The sequence below is a fragment of the Plutella xylostella genome, chromosome 29 (genome assembly GCF_932276165.1).
Source record: "Plutella xylostella chromosome 29, ilPluXylo3.1, whole genome shotgun sequence".
NCBI lineage: Eukaryota > Metazoa > Arthropoda > Insecta > Lepidoptera > Plutellidae > Plutella > Plutella xylostella.
Window position 1 is genome coordinate 10,465,668 of NC_064009.1, and position 15,283 is coordinate 10,480,950.

The 15,283-nt window shown below is 37.5% G+C and overlaps 1 protein-coding gene across 2 annotated transcripts in view; it reads left to right on the top strand.

Moving 5' to 3' along the window:
* The first annotated feature begins 9,287 nt into the window (after nucleotides 1-9,287).
* LOC105388402 (tyrosine-protein kinase Src64B) overlaps nucleotides 9,288-15,283 on the top strand; it is a 42,556-nt gene continuing 36,560 nt past the window's right edge. For both annotated transcript variants that reach the window (XM_011559302.3, XM_011559303.3), the window contains exon 1: nucleotides 9,288-9,597. The gene's annotated coding sequence lies outside the window, so the exon portion shown is untranslated. The remainder of the gene's footprint in view (nucleotides 9,598-15,283) is intronic.

A 15,283-nucleotide genomic window follows, 5' to 3' on the forward strand; every position in this document is an offset into this window, starting at 1 on the left:
ATACCTCTCGGGGTCAGGAGGTTAAAGTGTTAATTCCAAGTAAAATATCGATTTCATTCGAAAGTAACAAACATTACATTACATGCGTCAGAAAGCGGCATTGTTTGATCTCGCTGGAGGCATTCAGTTTCACACTTACGTTAGTTTTCTGGAGCAAAACAATCACTCAACTGGGCTGGGTACACTTCGGTAGCTCATAGAATACGATCCGAAAGCCAAGCCAAACTTTCAAATCTAAGTTTAAGCAAAATTCTGCAAAATATCTAACAAAATGAGTTTTTCTACTGTTCCATCCTGTTGCGGTGTGGTGCAAAATCCAGCATATATTTTAGGAAATCTATATTTTTCCATTATTAGTTCTGTTCAAGAAAGTACTTACTTATGTACTACCTGTAATGTATTTTTTCTTACTTGTCGTGGATTTTGAGCAATCTTGGAGTGTATTTTTATTAAAATTAAGTAAGTTAAAAACTAAGTTATAAAATAAAACATAATGACAAATGAAATACTTACAAGCAAAAATGATTGATTTCGTAATTAAACCATTTATTTTGGACGTAGTTTATTTGCTTAATAGTATTTTAATTAAAAAGACACACTAAGATTGTTTACCTTTTTCGCCAAATAAGAATATACAATTTATCTACTCTACTTATTTATATAATTTGTAATATCAACCATAAGGTACCTACCTAGCATCAATAACTTAAAGCATAGAGAATCTTCTAAACGAGGTAGTTATCGGCTCGCATTTGCCAAAAGCAGTTTCCATCCAATCCGAATTCTATTCTATGAGTTCTCAAAGTGTACTAAACTATGATTAGAAAAGTTTTACGCGATTTATACACGTGTGGTGTGATGATGATGTGAGTTCAGTATTCTAGGAATCTAGACTACCTACCTAGGATAGTTATTGAACACGAACTATTGATAGTGCTTTTGTTTATAAATGAACAAATATATATACCTAGGTTAGTACCGACCGTTGTTTTGTCCTATTATGATAAAACTTAGGTATGTCGAGCTATTGGAAGAAGGGATTGAACTAATGAATTAATTATTGTAGTCATATAAAAATGTGGTTTAGTTATCATAATTTTCAATGAAATTCTTACCGTTCTATAAGAATACAAATGTACCTAGGTAGATTCACGAATAGCAATGGTTCATCAGCAACAGCTATGTCAGATATTGTTAAGAAGTTATGATCCCTGATCTTTCCTAAAACTTATACATATAAGTTCTTAAGTACTGAAAACTTTAAGAAGTAGGTATAGTAGTTATTTACTGGAAGTTATGTTGTCGCAATTTATTCGAGTATAACAATAAAAATCCATTGTGTTATAAATTATAATGTAAGCACTAAAACCACAAGTTTAACCCTGTAACCTAGCCATAGCTTCATTGCACAGGCACGGCCGTGTAGGCAGGTGTATGCCCTGCAGCCATCACTAGGTCAAGAGCTGTAGAGACCTAGCTTTCAACCACTTAGGTCTTACGCGCCGTGCCTAGGTCTGGCTGGAGACAAAGAGCTAAGCTGTAGGTATACAAAGGTAGGCTTTTTTCACCTAGATTAGCTGCAAGATGCGTTGCTAAAATATTAATCAAACTTCATAAGTAGTGTTATCATTATCTTTTAAAATAAGTAAGTATAACTACAATAAGTCAATAACCTACTAATATAATAAATGTGAAAAGTTTCAAAGTAAGTTGTTGGATGGATGTTTGCTATTCTAGATCCTTTTTATGAAAATTGGCAATAGTAAGTTTCTAACTCCCTGGTTTTATACTTTCATAGACTACATGTTATCCCGTAATTCCCACGGGAATGCGTACATTAAGCGAAGCTCGCGGGAAAAGCTAACAAAACATAAGAGTCGTAACAAATACTGGCATCATAAAGTTGGCCTAAGCACAGAATAATAACTAGCACAAGTACCTAAAGTAAGTGTAGTTAGGTGAGTAGATGTAAGTACCTTAAAGTAGTAAAGTTTTTACTACCTAAAATTATAACGCAGCCTACGTCCAAGAGCGGACGTATGATCCATTGTTCGTGTCCATTCGTCTTTGTCCGTCAGATATTACCATTTGTGTAAAACCTATACATGCACTTCTTTGCATGCTAAATTATGTACTTACGCCTGTTCTATTCTATGCAGGGAAATAGAAATCTCTACCACCAGCATTTGAAGTATCATCTGAGGATAGTAATAGTGACCATTTTGCAATGAATTCTAACACTCGACTCTAAATGCGAGTGGTCGAGAATTGGCTAAGTGGATGGTAGATGGTAGCTAGACTTTAGATGTGCAGGTTTCCTCACGGTCAAGTTATCTATGAACCATCTATATTTTTTTAGTTTCCATTTTAAACTTTAACTAATGTGGTATTTTAAGCCTGTTGCTGAGCCAGCAGAGTGGAAATCGTATTGATTTTTGCTATAAATTTGCATCCCGCCGTCTACGCTGCATGGAGACTGTGTCCAAACAGCGAGCTGTAACTTGTCTTCATCATCATCATCAGCCAATGATCGTCCATAGGCCTCCCATGGGCGCTACAAAACGGGTTCCGCTCATCTCGCATAATCTTTATTGAGCAAAACTCATTTCGCATAACTCGTATGGTCTAAACTTTTTTGGCCGAACCATCACTTTGCCAAGACTTATGTGGCATAAGGCTCGTTTCGTCTAAAACTCTTTAGGCACAATCTTTAAACACCTAAGTTTCGTTTGCTCAAATTTATGTTCGTCTTTACCTATGTATAATCTTGTTTCTCCTAATGTTATCTTAATAAATAATATATTAAGTATGTAGTAAATGTACAAATTGTGGTATTTTTCTCCTACATCCCGAAAATCACGATGTTGTTTGATCAAAAAATCGAAAGTTAACGACCAATATAATTATTACAAACCCCATGAGATTGAAACCTAAAAATAGGTGCGACGACGAGCAAAGCGAGGAGGAGCGTGTTAGGTGCACATGTTCATCAAAACCAAAGCGGAGCGCAGCGAAGCGGAGCGGAGCGTTTTCCAAACAGCGGAAACAATACATGGCACCAGTTTGCGCTATGTAGGGAGACGCTCCGTCAAAGTTAAAGCCAAACGAATATTATTACTTTGTATAAACCTATGCCATAGCATTATTAGGCTATTCAAGATTTGGCCATACCATTATTAGGCTAAACAATGTTATGCGAAATAACTTTTTACTAAACGAGATTTATGCCATACGATTTTCGGCGTAACGAGACTTTGACCAAACGTTACTATGCAATACGAGATTAGGCAAATAAATCTTATGCCAAAAAAGGTAGAACCCTACAAAACTCTATCCTCAGCTCACTCATCTTCAACCTCTATAGTTCATACCAATAACCCCTTACGGATAAAAGGGTGTTATAAGTTTAACGAGTCTGTGTATCTGTACTTATATCAGTCTGTTGTAGCGTACTTATCTCTCAAACGGCTGAATCGATTTTCGTTTTGTTTTTTAGGGTGATAGGTAATGTTACCCCGGATACTCGGTTACCATGTTTCATAAAAATCGGTTCAGCGTCAGCCGTTTGAAGATTTTCAGCTCTTCGAGGTAGAATAATTAACTAAATAATTACTTACTTAACTATTATTATTAAATATCTACATATAAGGATCCAAATAATTGAAATTCTCCTTCCGTACCCTACGTCTTGTCAGTTCGCCGATATTCATTATTCATGAGACCTTGGGTTGCTTTGGCTGTTTCATGGTCTACTTTAGATGCGAGACTATGTAAATATGTAAATAGATTTGGAAAATATTATAAGGTAGGTAATCATTATTATTAGATAAGCAAACAAATTACTAAGCTAACGAAAATACGTAGAAAAGTAATTAGACGCTAGATTCTTGAGAAATTGACTACGCTATAATTATTATATTAGAAACCAACCTCTATTACGTTACTTACATAAGAAATACTTACCGAAAGGTGGACGCTTACCTTAAGGCTCACACATCCATACATCCATCGCTAATCCACTACATCTACTGTGAAGCTGTGTCACTTGACATGCCGTCTAGAACTAGCTGACGACTAGCTAATACTGTGTCTAGGTCTCCAGTTAATTGAGTAATTACTGGGAGATTGGTCATTAAATCTCGAAGTCAGCGGAAGATATCGATCACTCGGTGTTGATATTTCATTAAGAAGCCTGCTGCAGTGGCGCTACTTGAGATATAACCGGAGGGTTACTGGAAAGTCTTTATTAAAAATTCTGTTCGATTTTGTTTATCAAGGCCTCTTTCCAACAACTTCCTATTTTTTTTGAAGGACAATAATATATATATAACCTAACCAACGTTATGAATCCACATAAGTATTCAACACTAAGTCGCATAACTTTTGAACTAGTTAAGCCAATTTTGATAAAATTTGCTATGTTTTCCAAAAAATATAAGTACTAAGTAATAATAATTAGGTCAGCCGTTTGGGAGCTACGCTACCACAGACAGATTCACATTGATACCCAGACACGTTAAACTTAAGTATAACACCACTCTTTTTGTCGGGGGTTATACAATTACGTCAGTATGTGGTAAAGTTTTTTAGTCAGCTTTCGTCCAGTGACCCATCTTGCCCAGGCCGGGTCAACGGTTGCTTAACCTTGTGATCTCCACTGAACTACACAGCCCACTCTGCCACAGACTTCGCACTCCAGTTATTCCACCGAATGGAATCAATTCATTATGTTGTCAAAAGTTATTAGTTCAAATAGAAAAGTCATTGAGTATCGGCATAGGGCATGTAGGGTATTCAACTTAGGTAAGTATATTAGGTACAATAGTAAAATAAATGTTTTAGCTGTAAGTTTTCTTAAATAAATAAATACAGACAGAGATGTATAACTTAATTTGTTATTGCATAGGCATAGGCCTCTCGCAAGGAACGCTAAATCACTGTGTCCTCGGGCTTCCTCAGCCAGCCCTTTACCAGCAGCCTCTCTAAGGTCGTCAGCCCAGCTGGCTGGAGGGTTTACTTGAGTTTTCTTATGAATCTCTCATTCATTTCTGATGTGATCCTTCATACGTAGAGCATAGCTGCCTCCATTGCCCGCTGAGCGCTGTAAATCGGTGGACCAGTCCAGTTAATCGTCAGTGGTACAGATTCTGAAGGCATAATTCTAAAATTAGCGCTGTTAGTTAAATTTAAGGATTTTAGCTGATTTAAAAAAATTAAGAAGTGTCGCCTTCTGAATCGCTACCAGTGTCCAAGTTTCTGAACCGTATGGTCATCACTGGCAGGATGAACAGAGTGAGACTGCTTTGTTATCTGACTTTTATGAAGGTTGGTGACTATAACTAGTTTCAGTAACTTATGAAACAGCACGCAATAGCAGGTAAGTACAACTTTTCCATTGCTCGCGAGTGTATATGTAAGTGTTCTGATAACTTAAACTTAAATAAGTACTTACTTACATAGTACCTACGTATACTTAAATAATAATAATAATAATAAAGTGGCAGGGCAGCATGTGGCGAGCTGTTGGGCATTAGCGACCCCACCCACCCGATGCCGGGGAGAACCCTTGTTCCTCATCTCTGGCTTGCCTTTATTGGTTGTCCAGAGTAAACACTGACGAGGAACAGGATCTCCCACCTCTTGCTTGCCTTCATTGGCTGGCTTGAGTGGTGTACAGCTAGAGCAGTAATGCTCGAGGAAGGATGTATTAACCAGTAAGGTGCTTGTAGGGATCTTGACCGATAACGCGATTGTCCTGAGAGCCGTGGAATACTTCTCCATCCTTAGCAACTCATGCCTTGTTGCCCCCTTGTTGCTACGTCACTGTTATGTGCTAGCGACTATTTTGGGGGGCCCATTTACTGTGTGTGCGAGTCACCCCCTGCCTTTTTATCCGTGTGTGAAACATATAGGTCCAGGCAGGGGCCCATAGTCCTTCCATAGTCTCAGTTACCCAGTCCATTTAGCACCCCACTCCATAACCCTGTATTACTTTTCTCCATATCCTGCAATAGTCCTGCACTAACCGGGGATTTTCCTTGGGTTTACTCTATAGTTTACACAGGGAAAATTGTCGGTTGGTGTCACATTTCATATAGATTAATGTTGTCAAACGGGCCTCTACATGTTGGCTTCGGCCCCATGCACGCCTTCCAAATGCCCGGGACCCCATGGTCCCGTGATGGTAAACATAACAATAATTTATTTATTTTTCAACCAACATGGATCTAAGTGTTAGTAATACATGTACTTACAAAAACAATCACACGACTTAGACATCTATTGTTAGTATAAAAAAAACTTGTACTTAACTACATTAATATTCCTGTGTATTCTTGGATTTTATTTGAATGCTGGTGATGACATCTCATTCCGTCGTTTTCTTATCACTCCGTTCCTATCTAAGTTTTGTTATCCATTATTATGTTTCTCTTCCACTTAATTAAGTTTTATCTCTTTAGCACCGAGTACTGACCTCATTTCTTGTTCCTTATTAGATAACAGCATTATTCTTGTGGAAAGGATTTTTACATAAGCACTAAGGACGTAAAGTACCTAAGTATAACTATTCTGATATTTTTCTTACGCTTATCATCTGTTTCGGCATCGGCAAAGTATGAAAAGTCATTAGCGCTTATAAGTTTCCAGCTTTCTTTCTGTATACGGCCTTATACTTTAAGAATGCGGTAGGAATAAGGTAGAGTATACTTTCGTTGTTACAAAAAAATAAAAACCTCGTTTTGTTGTTCTAATTAAATTTTGATGATCCAATGACCCAAGCTCGGCGCACCCACGGCTGATTCATAACTATATCATGCGAAGAATGTAATGGTGCAGAAAATGAAAGTTCTCATCCAATGCACGGGGCACGGGTGATGACCATATGAGTCATCCTCACCTCACATGAACATAAACAAATGTCCACCACCCACCACACACAACGTGAAAAAGCTTTGTCAATATTTACTTGCCAACACCGCCAAGATTTTTCAAAACAAACTTTTCAGAAACCAGTCGAAATGGATGCAAAAAAATGCCATTATTAGGTAAAAATAAGTGATAATGTCGGCAAAAGTCACAGAAATCATTGAGATAGAAGAGAATGCCGCTCGTTTTAGTTCGGGGCAAAGTCGTCGTTATTTTAGGAGTCTCTGTGTCGGTCCCAGCAGGGTGGGTCTACACTGGGTCCTTCGCCACAGGGGGCCCTGTTTGTATTGCGATGCTCTCTAGACGGCATCTTTATTGACAGCTACTTGAAACATCTGCATCTAGGCATCTAAACTCGCTAGCAATGAAAACGTTCCAGTGACAATGACAATAGCACCAAATTACTCCTAATAAAAAAAGCTATAATATTGAGAGCTCTGATTGGCGGTGGCGGTGGATAAGTAAAGCCAGACAATATCTATAACCAAAGTTGTTTCAGGAGGTTTTGTTTTTAAAAAAACTGTATTTTATAATGTAAGTAATATAAGTAAATGTTCATAATAATAATTTAAGTAACTTTTAAATATAATCCAACCCTCCCTACCTTCATTCCTTTTTTAAATAGACTCCAAAGTTAAACTCAGAAACGTGCTGCACGCAGTCCAAAACAAAACTAGGGAATCGGCTGACAAACTGAATTTATTGCTCGAAACGGCCCAGTAAGATACTCTGACATTTTAACTGCACCCGAGTCAATTTCATGAATGATTTAAGTCGCGTTTTGTTTACAATTGGATCACCCAGTTTACAATAACGGTGGTATTTTTAGTTGCTCAGCAATTTCCCAGTTGAGTGGGTAAGTTGTTCTCTTGCCTTGTGAGTCGTTGTTGTGTGTTCGTCGTCTGTTGCTGCAACGGTACGCGTAACTGCACTTGTAACAACACTGGTGTACTTGCAACATTATACCTCTAGAGTCTAGAGTACCATATTGTTAGTAAAATCTATGGAATATCAGATATCATAGAGATTCTCTCTATATAAATCTTCTTCTCTATTAGAGAAGAAGATTTAGATATGTATCCTAGATCGTGATGCCTCCTTTCGTGGGATCTAAGTCCAGCATTTCCAGCAATCAATAAAATATTGACCGATGATGATGATAATACACGTCATAATATTATGAGGTATAGTCGTATAACTTAATATCTTTCCAGTCGAGACAAGAACAGGACAAGAACTAAGAATACGGATGCCAGTGACGAATCCAGTTGGTGCAGCCACAACCGTGAAACTACGAATGTGAATGGTAATGTTAATGTTGCTAATGATGACGCAGAATACGTCGAACACGATACAGAAAACGTTAAAACACCATTATAATATGAAATTAAACGTCTTGTATCCAAAATAACACGATCCGAGTATACAGAGGCAGTTAAAATAATGGGTGAGTTGTGTGAGTACATTAATGACCTGAAAAACAGAAATAATTCCTCCAGTCCCTGAGGCAATGCAATAGGGGGAAGGTGACAGATATAAGAATAATGAAAGAGCTATTTATAGAAACTCGTTTTGCAGGGATAGATAATATAGGTCGCACTAAGCGTACTTTAACTTTAGAATGAAAAACTCACGTAAAGATAGGTAGATTGGTATTTGTCGATGATATTTCCTGTAGCTCGAGTAGATATTTCTCAAAAAATAAAACTAAGAATTTCTCTTCGTTTGTTTATTTTGGCTTAGAAGAGACTTCGGGAAATAACATTAAACATTAATAGAATTTCAGAAGATTATAGGTACATCATAGGTATTCGGGAGCTGGAACAAAAAAACAGCTGCCTATGGATACAAATATTGGATATTGAATATAATAATAATATAGTAAGTACTTATAGGATAATGATTGAATATAGATAGTAGGTAGGTAGTAATTTTGATCATGAACAATAGGGATCCTTATACAATTAGGTAATCATTTTATTAATCTCATGGGTCCTTTACCTCGTAAGTAGGTACGTAGTAGGTAAGAGCCCTTATGTCGATGAAACCTTAAAATATTGCACTGGAGCTTGACACGGGCCTACCTACTGAAAAGGGACAAATTTAATATTCTATTCTGAACACCTATTTATGTTTAGAAAAAAATAACTGGACCAAAATAATACTAGGTACAGTAGGTAGGTAGTAGGTACATCGATCTCGCACGAAAACGGAACCTCATTTACCTCACAGAATGTTATACGTTCGTTATCATATCAGCGTCAATGGAACAAGGATGGTTCGACGCCCCTCGGAGCGACGCGCCCCCGCCCGCGCCCCGCGGCACCCCGCGTGCCCCCGCGCCCCGCGCCGCTCTCCTCTGCAGTCAGTTGCCCCCCGACTGCCGAGCGGTACGCACGTCGAACGGAAACAAAAGCTTACCGCAACCCGAGCTTTTACACAAATTATCATGAAGTGCCATCTGTTTCTCAAAGTTACATCCTCATTTTGAACTAGTGCAAGTGAAACAGTGTTTTTTTCGATAATTAGTCTGATTCATCTCGAATCTGCCAACGGTGGTTATTGTTGACGGGCCAGTTGTGTCAGTTCCGTTTACTTTATCTCGGTAGGCGATGTTTATGCCCATCTGTGGGATGTTACCGAGGGATTAGAACCTTTGTCGGTTTACAGGTACGTTATTCTGATACTTTTATTTGTTTGCCTGCTTTGTAGTTTAGTGTGTGGCTCTTTTAAGAAATGTCATTGCAAAAATGAGTATTCTTCTAACCTTAAAAGCTTGATTAACTTGATTCATGCATGCTTGCTTGCTAACAATACTAATGACCTCTTATTCTCAATCTATGCTCCTACAGTTTACACTGAAGGGTATTTTAATTAATAGCCATAGAAGAGGCAAGAGGGTCGTCGATGACATAAATATTTAATTAGCCCATGATGCCGGACAAGGAGAGGAATAGGATGAAGCGAGAGAGGAAGTAGCAAACAACTGAACTCGGCGAGGGGTTGCAACCGGCCGCTCTAGGGGAGAGATCCGTGGGACTGCCACACCGGAGTTATTCCCGAAATAGACATGGCTGCTTTAATTTTAATCACTTACCTACAAATATCTCGCAATATTGTTGTGCTAGGCAGTGTTTAACATTCCAATGTTCTTAAACGTTATCTCTGTCTAAAGTTTATAATTTCTGTACAAATATTTTCTTTTGACTCATTGTTATTTGTTATACAAACCAATATTGAAATTTAATAATATGATGTGCCCAATACTGGTACCCAATGTAACTTTATGTAAACTAGCACAAAGCCTTAAATGATTGGCCCTCAACTACAGTTTAGCAGCTAAGATAAGACGGCTATCAAGCGTGTCTCAACTTGCATTGAATTGTTTAGACATGGCCGCCTTTATTTGTCCAGGGAGGGAGACCCTGAATAAATACACCATGAGATTAGTTTGTAACCACTTCCAGTTGGTAGGCCCAATTTGTCTCCACAGGTTTCAGTATGAATTAAAACATATTTAAATCCAGATTAACTACTTTATATGGAGAAACGGATGGTGTAATATTATAATGCCTATACAATTACGGTATATTGCTGTTTAGAGAATTGCAATTTCATGTAAAAAGTAAAAGCGGTTTGTTATTTTTATAATCGCTGGACGATAAGAGATTTTGAATACTGATACTATCGTAAACAATCTCTTCCATTAAATGTTTGATTTGATGAGTAACGCTGTTTGTATTATCTTAATATTTATTACTATCTATCAGTTTGATAACGTATCATTAACAACATATAATAATTATTGCAGAATGAAATATTTGAATAGGTACTTTTGAAAATTACAAGTTGACTTTATGTTGTTGCGTGCGTTTTAACTTACTGTATAACATATACCTTACTTGGGTACTAACCTCTTATTAATTTTTACTATAAGATCAATTGCTTTTTAACTGAAAAAAACTTATACCTAATTGTAATTTTTATCGTTTTTGTAAATGCCAGACATGCGTAAACTTTGTGAATAAAACCATTTTATTTTTTGATAACATACTCGATTTGATTCGGTACGGTGTGAAGAACTGATTGGCTTAGCTAGTCTCTATGCTATTTATTTCGTGTTATATGAACTTTGTTTGCTAGTTATTCAAGCTAGACTTATTATAAAACAGTTGTCAATTGAATCGCAAAACATCTCAATCATTATTATGTCCATTGTCTGCAACTCTGTAATAATTTCCATCACTTACAGTCAATGATGGGTCGTTGATCCATTGCAGCTAGGGCAGTCAATAGTCAATATTTACACTGGAATTATTGTCCTTGTCAATCATAATAATGCAATCGATTTATAGTTATTTTATGTAACTTGCTTAATTCGCGTATAAATTCATCATTTTATACTGTGATTATTTATTGCATGATCACCCAAATCAGTATATTGTTTTAGGTACCATCCACATCTTATGTCGTACAAGCGTCAATAGTTTTCAAGTTACACTCACGAAATTATTGTTTGTAAATCAGGTTTACTCGCCATACTCTAGAAATTATACTGTATGGTTCAGATAAGTAACACGTAGATAGGTAGGCGTACTTCAATGATCGAGTGAGCTGAATGCACGGCCGCGCTCAGATACGCTTTCCGAATAGTTGCCGCTTTTAACGCGTTAATTATTTTTAATTGACCAGAAACCAATTTCATCTTCCAGCAGTGATCCGGCGCTAATGTCCCGTGCAATGACGTGCTATATGAAACATCTAAAACTAAGTTTTTCCATAACATAACTATGTATAATTAGATAATTACACTTGTATTAGGGTTAATGTTTATTTTGTCGGTATCTTTGCTCTCAACTGTATTTTCTGCTCTGTTTATATGCTGTGATTGATCACTTCTTTTCATTGGAGGCCATTTTTCTTTATGGTGATTTAATCCTCAGCATTGTAAGGGAGCTTCTCGACATTGCTTTTGTTAATGTTTTATTCTTTAGTATTATGTCTAGTGTCTGCCTCTAGAATGCATATTAGTCATGGCATTTCTAATTACACCAACAAAATAAACAGTTGGATCAAAGGTCACCGACCTGTCTATGAGTTTTTGTTTGCCATTAATATTTATACCTGCGAGATCCCTAATATTTATAGCTTTGATAAAATAAACTCGCACGGTGTTACCCATTTCTTCTTAGTCTTAGCATAGTGTTAATTAGCCACCCATTCTGTAAATCATATCAATCATAAATTAACTGTAGGTTCAGTAATAAAATAAGTAGGTACGTAAATAATAATTTAATACTTTGACTAGAGAAAAGTCATTATTGCAACTTATTGTAAATCTATTGGGTGCAAATGGAATACGTTAAGCCATAGCCACCAATAACAATCTTTCGTACTGTCGTACCGTCTGGTGGAATGCGATCAATATCTGACGAACGCGACGAGCTTCACCACGATAGTGTCTCGCATCGTAGCCACCATTTCCTGCCCGCAGGCTGCATCTATTTTATATGGAAATTGATGGAGATGGGCTGAACCGTCCGTGCCTTTTGTATTGTGCACCTTCCGATTTGAATTTACGATTCTCCGGGACAAACAGTGTCGCGAGCGTTGGACCCCGAACGCTCAATATTCAACAGTGGAGCGTTCAGCCCACGTTGCCGGTTCATTGCCCACACACATGTGGATAGGCCTTCATTATCAGCGGGCGGGAGGCGTGAGGGCAACTACGGACGTGGGACGTCGGCAAGTCGTTGCGAAACTTCCACGAACACTCCTGACCCCAGCGCGTCCTCAGCATGTCTAATGATCTTGACACTAATACAATCCAACCATGTCTTATCTACATACTATGACTGCACCGTTCTCAGATCAAAGATTTCTCAATGCGGACAACGAATGTAATTGAATGCCTCGCTGATGATTTGTGACATCGGGTGCCATGGGAACTAGTCAAGAGTTTGTCTAGTTAGCTCCTTCAATGGCCCATGTTGGTACTTGAATGGACAGAACAATGTCATCACCTTGTCGCTCAGCAGATTAAGCTGGTTAGGTGGCGATATCTTGCATCGATCGCCTGTCAGTGCATGTAGGTAGGAGATCTCATCAACTATATTTCGCAATGTAATGTAATAGCGGGACATTGGTTCACGGACACTATGAAAGCAAATTTGAATGATGAAGATGCGTAAAAACTATAGACTTAGTATATACTTACGCCAGTATATACTAACCCCCTTATTCATAGAGAAGTTACAGAACGTTTTAACTAATAAACTGTTTTGTCCCTCTCCGACAAAGAACAATATGGTCTTTGACAGAGAGGGACAAAACAGCATATTAGTTAAAACGTCTTGTAACTTTTCTATGAATAAGGGGGTAAGTCTATGGCAAAAACTGTTTCTCCTTCATGCATGTAAAGGGTGTCGGTGTCATGGAAACAATTTCGAACAAAGTTTGATGCACATGTGAATGCCATTTTGCTTCAAAAATAAAATAGCAATTTACATTTCGGCTGGGAAATTCCGTCGATTATATTTTGTATTATTTGCGTTGACGGAAGCGTGGCTCGTGATGGCCGGTGATTACTGTTTATTGCAGCTTAGCGATCGCATTAGGCGGTTCTCGGAACTGGAAGTTATTATTTACATGTTTAGATGTACTTTACGGTCGTACGAACTACGAATAGTCATTACTCAGAGGTTCCAAGGATGCCACCGTGTCTATTAGAGGAATTTCAATGTTGCGTCGCTACCTAACGGATCCGAGATGTTTGTATGTGATTGCCTCTAATTACTCTCAGTTGAATGACCAAGGCTGCGGCAAATTATATCCAGTTAATAAGCAAGTTCTTATACATGTGACATTAAAAAGGATATTTTAGTGACATTCAAAGGTGAAAGCCCCGGTTCACCATGCCCCACATAAAAGTATTCGCTAAATGGAGCAAGACACGAAATACTGGTTTATAATAGGATTTGAATTGACTCTTAAAATACTAATTACTAATGGATAGCGGATCCGCATTTTACTAAGCTATTACTTAATTACAAAATAGAAATAACTACCTCTTCTTAAACTCGTAAAAAAGGTTATTAGCCTCAAGTCTGGCCTCCCATTAGTAACTTTCAAGTATACCTAGCTAATAAGGGAATAGTTGTAAGTAACAGTTTTAATACCCACAATTTTTAATAGGAAGCGTGGGAATCGAAAGCGTTTATTCGTCTCAATCGATTCATTCGGAATTAACGCTGATCTGTTCAAGTGGGCGTCATCCACACTGAGATTAAACTAGCTGTTGCCCGTAAGGCCCTTTTACCTAAAAAAGTTTTCCTGTAGGAATTCCGCTATAAAAAATATCATATATGTGTTAATCCAGGGTTTCATATTCTAACAAATATTTTTTTCTTAAACATTATAAACTGATTTCCTATACTTTATTTTAGTATCTAATTATACAAAGCAAAGAACTTATTATTCTTTGCCAGAGAGTGACAAAACAATTCAAAAGCTTTTTTTATGCATAACAGGGATAGTCAGTAGGTGTAGTAATAGCATCAACGTAATCAACTCTATTACCTTCTTGAGATATAACAGCCATCGCTGGTTACGATGTATCGCTTTTAGTATCATGGGCACTTGAAATCCGAAATAAATAATGGCTATAACGGAGCAAGTATGTTGAAAGCGTTAAACTACTATGTCTTTTTAGCTTTAACTGCCGGATCTCGGTAATGTTAAACTGTTGTTTTATCTGCTGCAGCATTACTTACGGAACCCTTTAAAAATAACTGGACCATCGAACAAAAACAGTTCGTGGGCAAACCATTTACAATTTACAACCTTATTCTGTAGGATTTTAAGTGTTTTGTAAGATTTCGGGTTGAGGTTATGAAGATGGAGTTATGTATGAAGTAGGAGATATTTTGAGTGAAAGAGCGATGTTGGAAATAGCTCCGAGTGCCGTATATCATTAGTTAAAGACATCAAAGATGGTGATCGCGTTAAGGGTGTCGGGTGGCTTCGTCATTAAGAAGAGTTTGAGGCGTTGATTGAAATGTGAGCAGAATACTTAAGAAAATATAATGATTTACTTACCTACTCTTAACGTTATAGATATTATGTAAGTAACTCAAAGTTCGTAAAAATTTTGTTGTTTTTCGGTAACAACGCGATCTATCCAACGCCGAAGTACATTAAGTACTATGAGATGAAGTTTTGCTTCGGAACAACAAACTTAAGTACTTACATAACTAACTCTACATCACAGGTATGAAGTAGGAATTCATCTGAGACCTCAACAGTGATCCAAGTAATCCGAACATCTAAACTTGTTTAGGCAACCGGCTATTCCTCA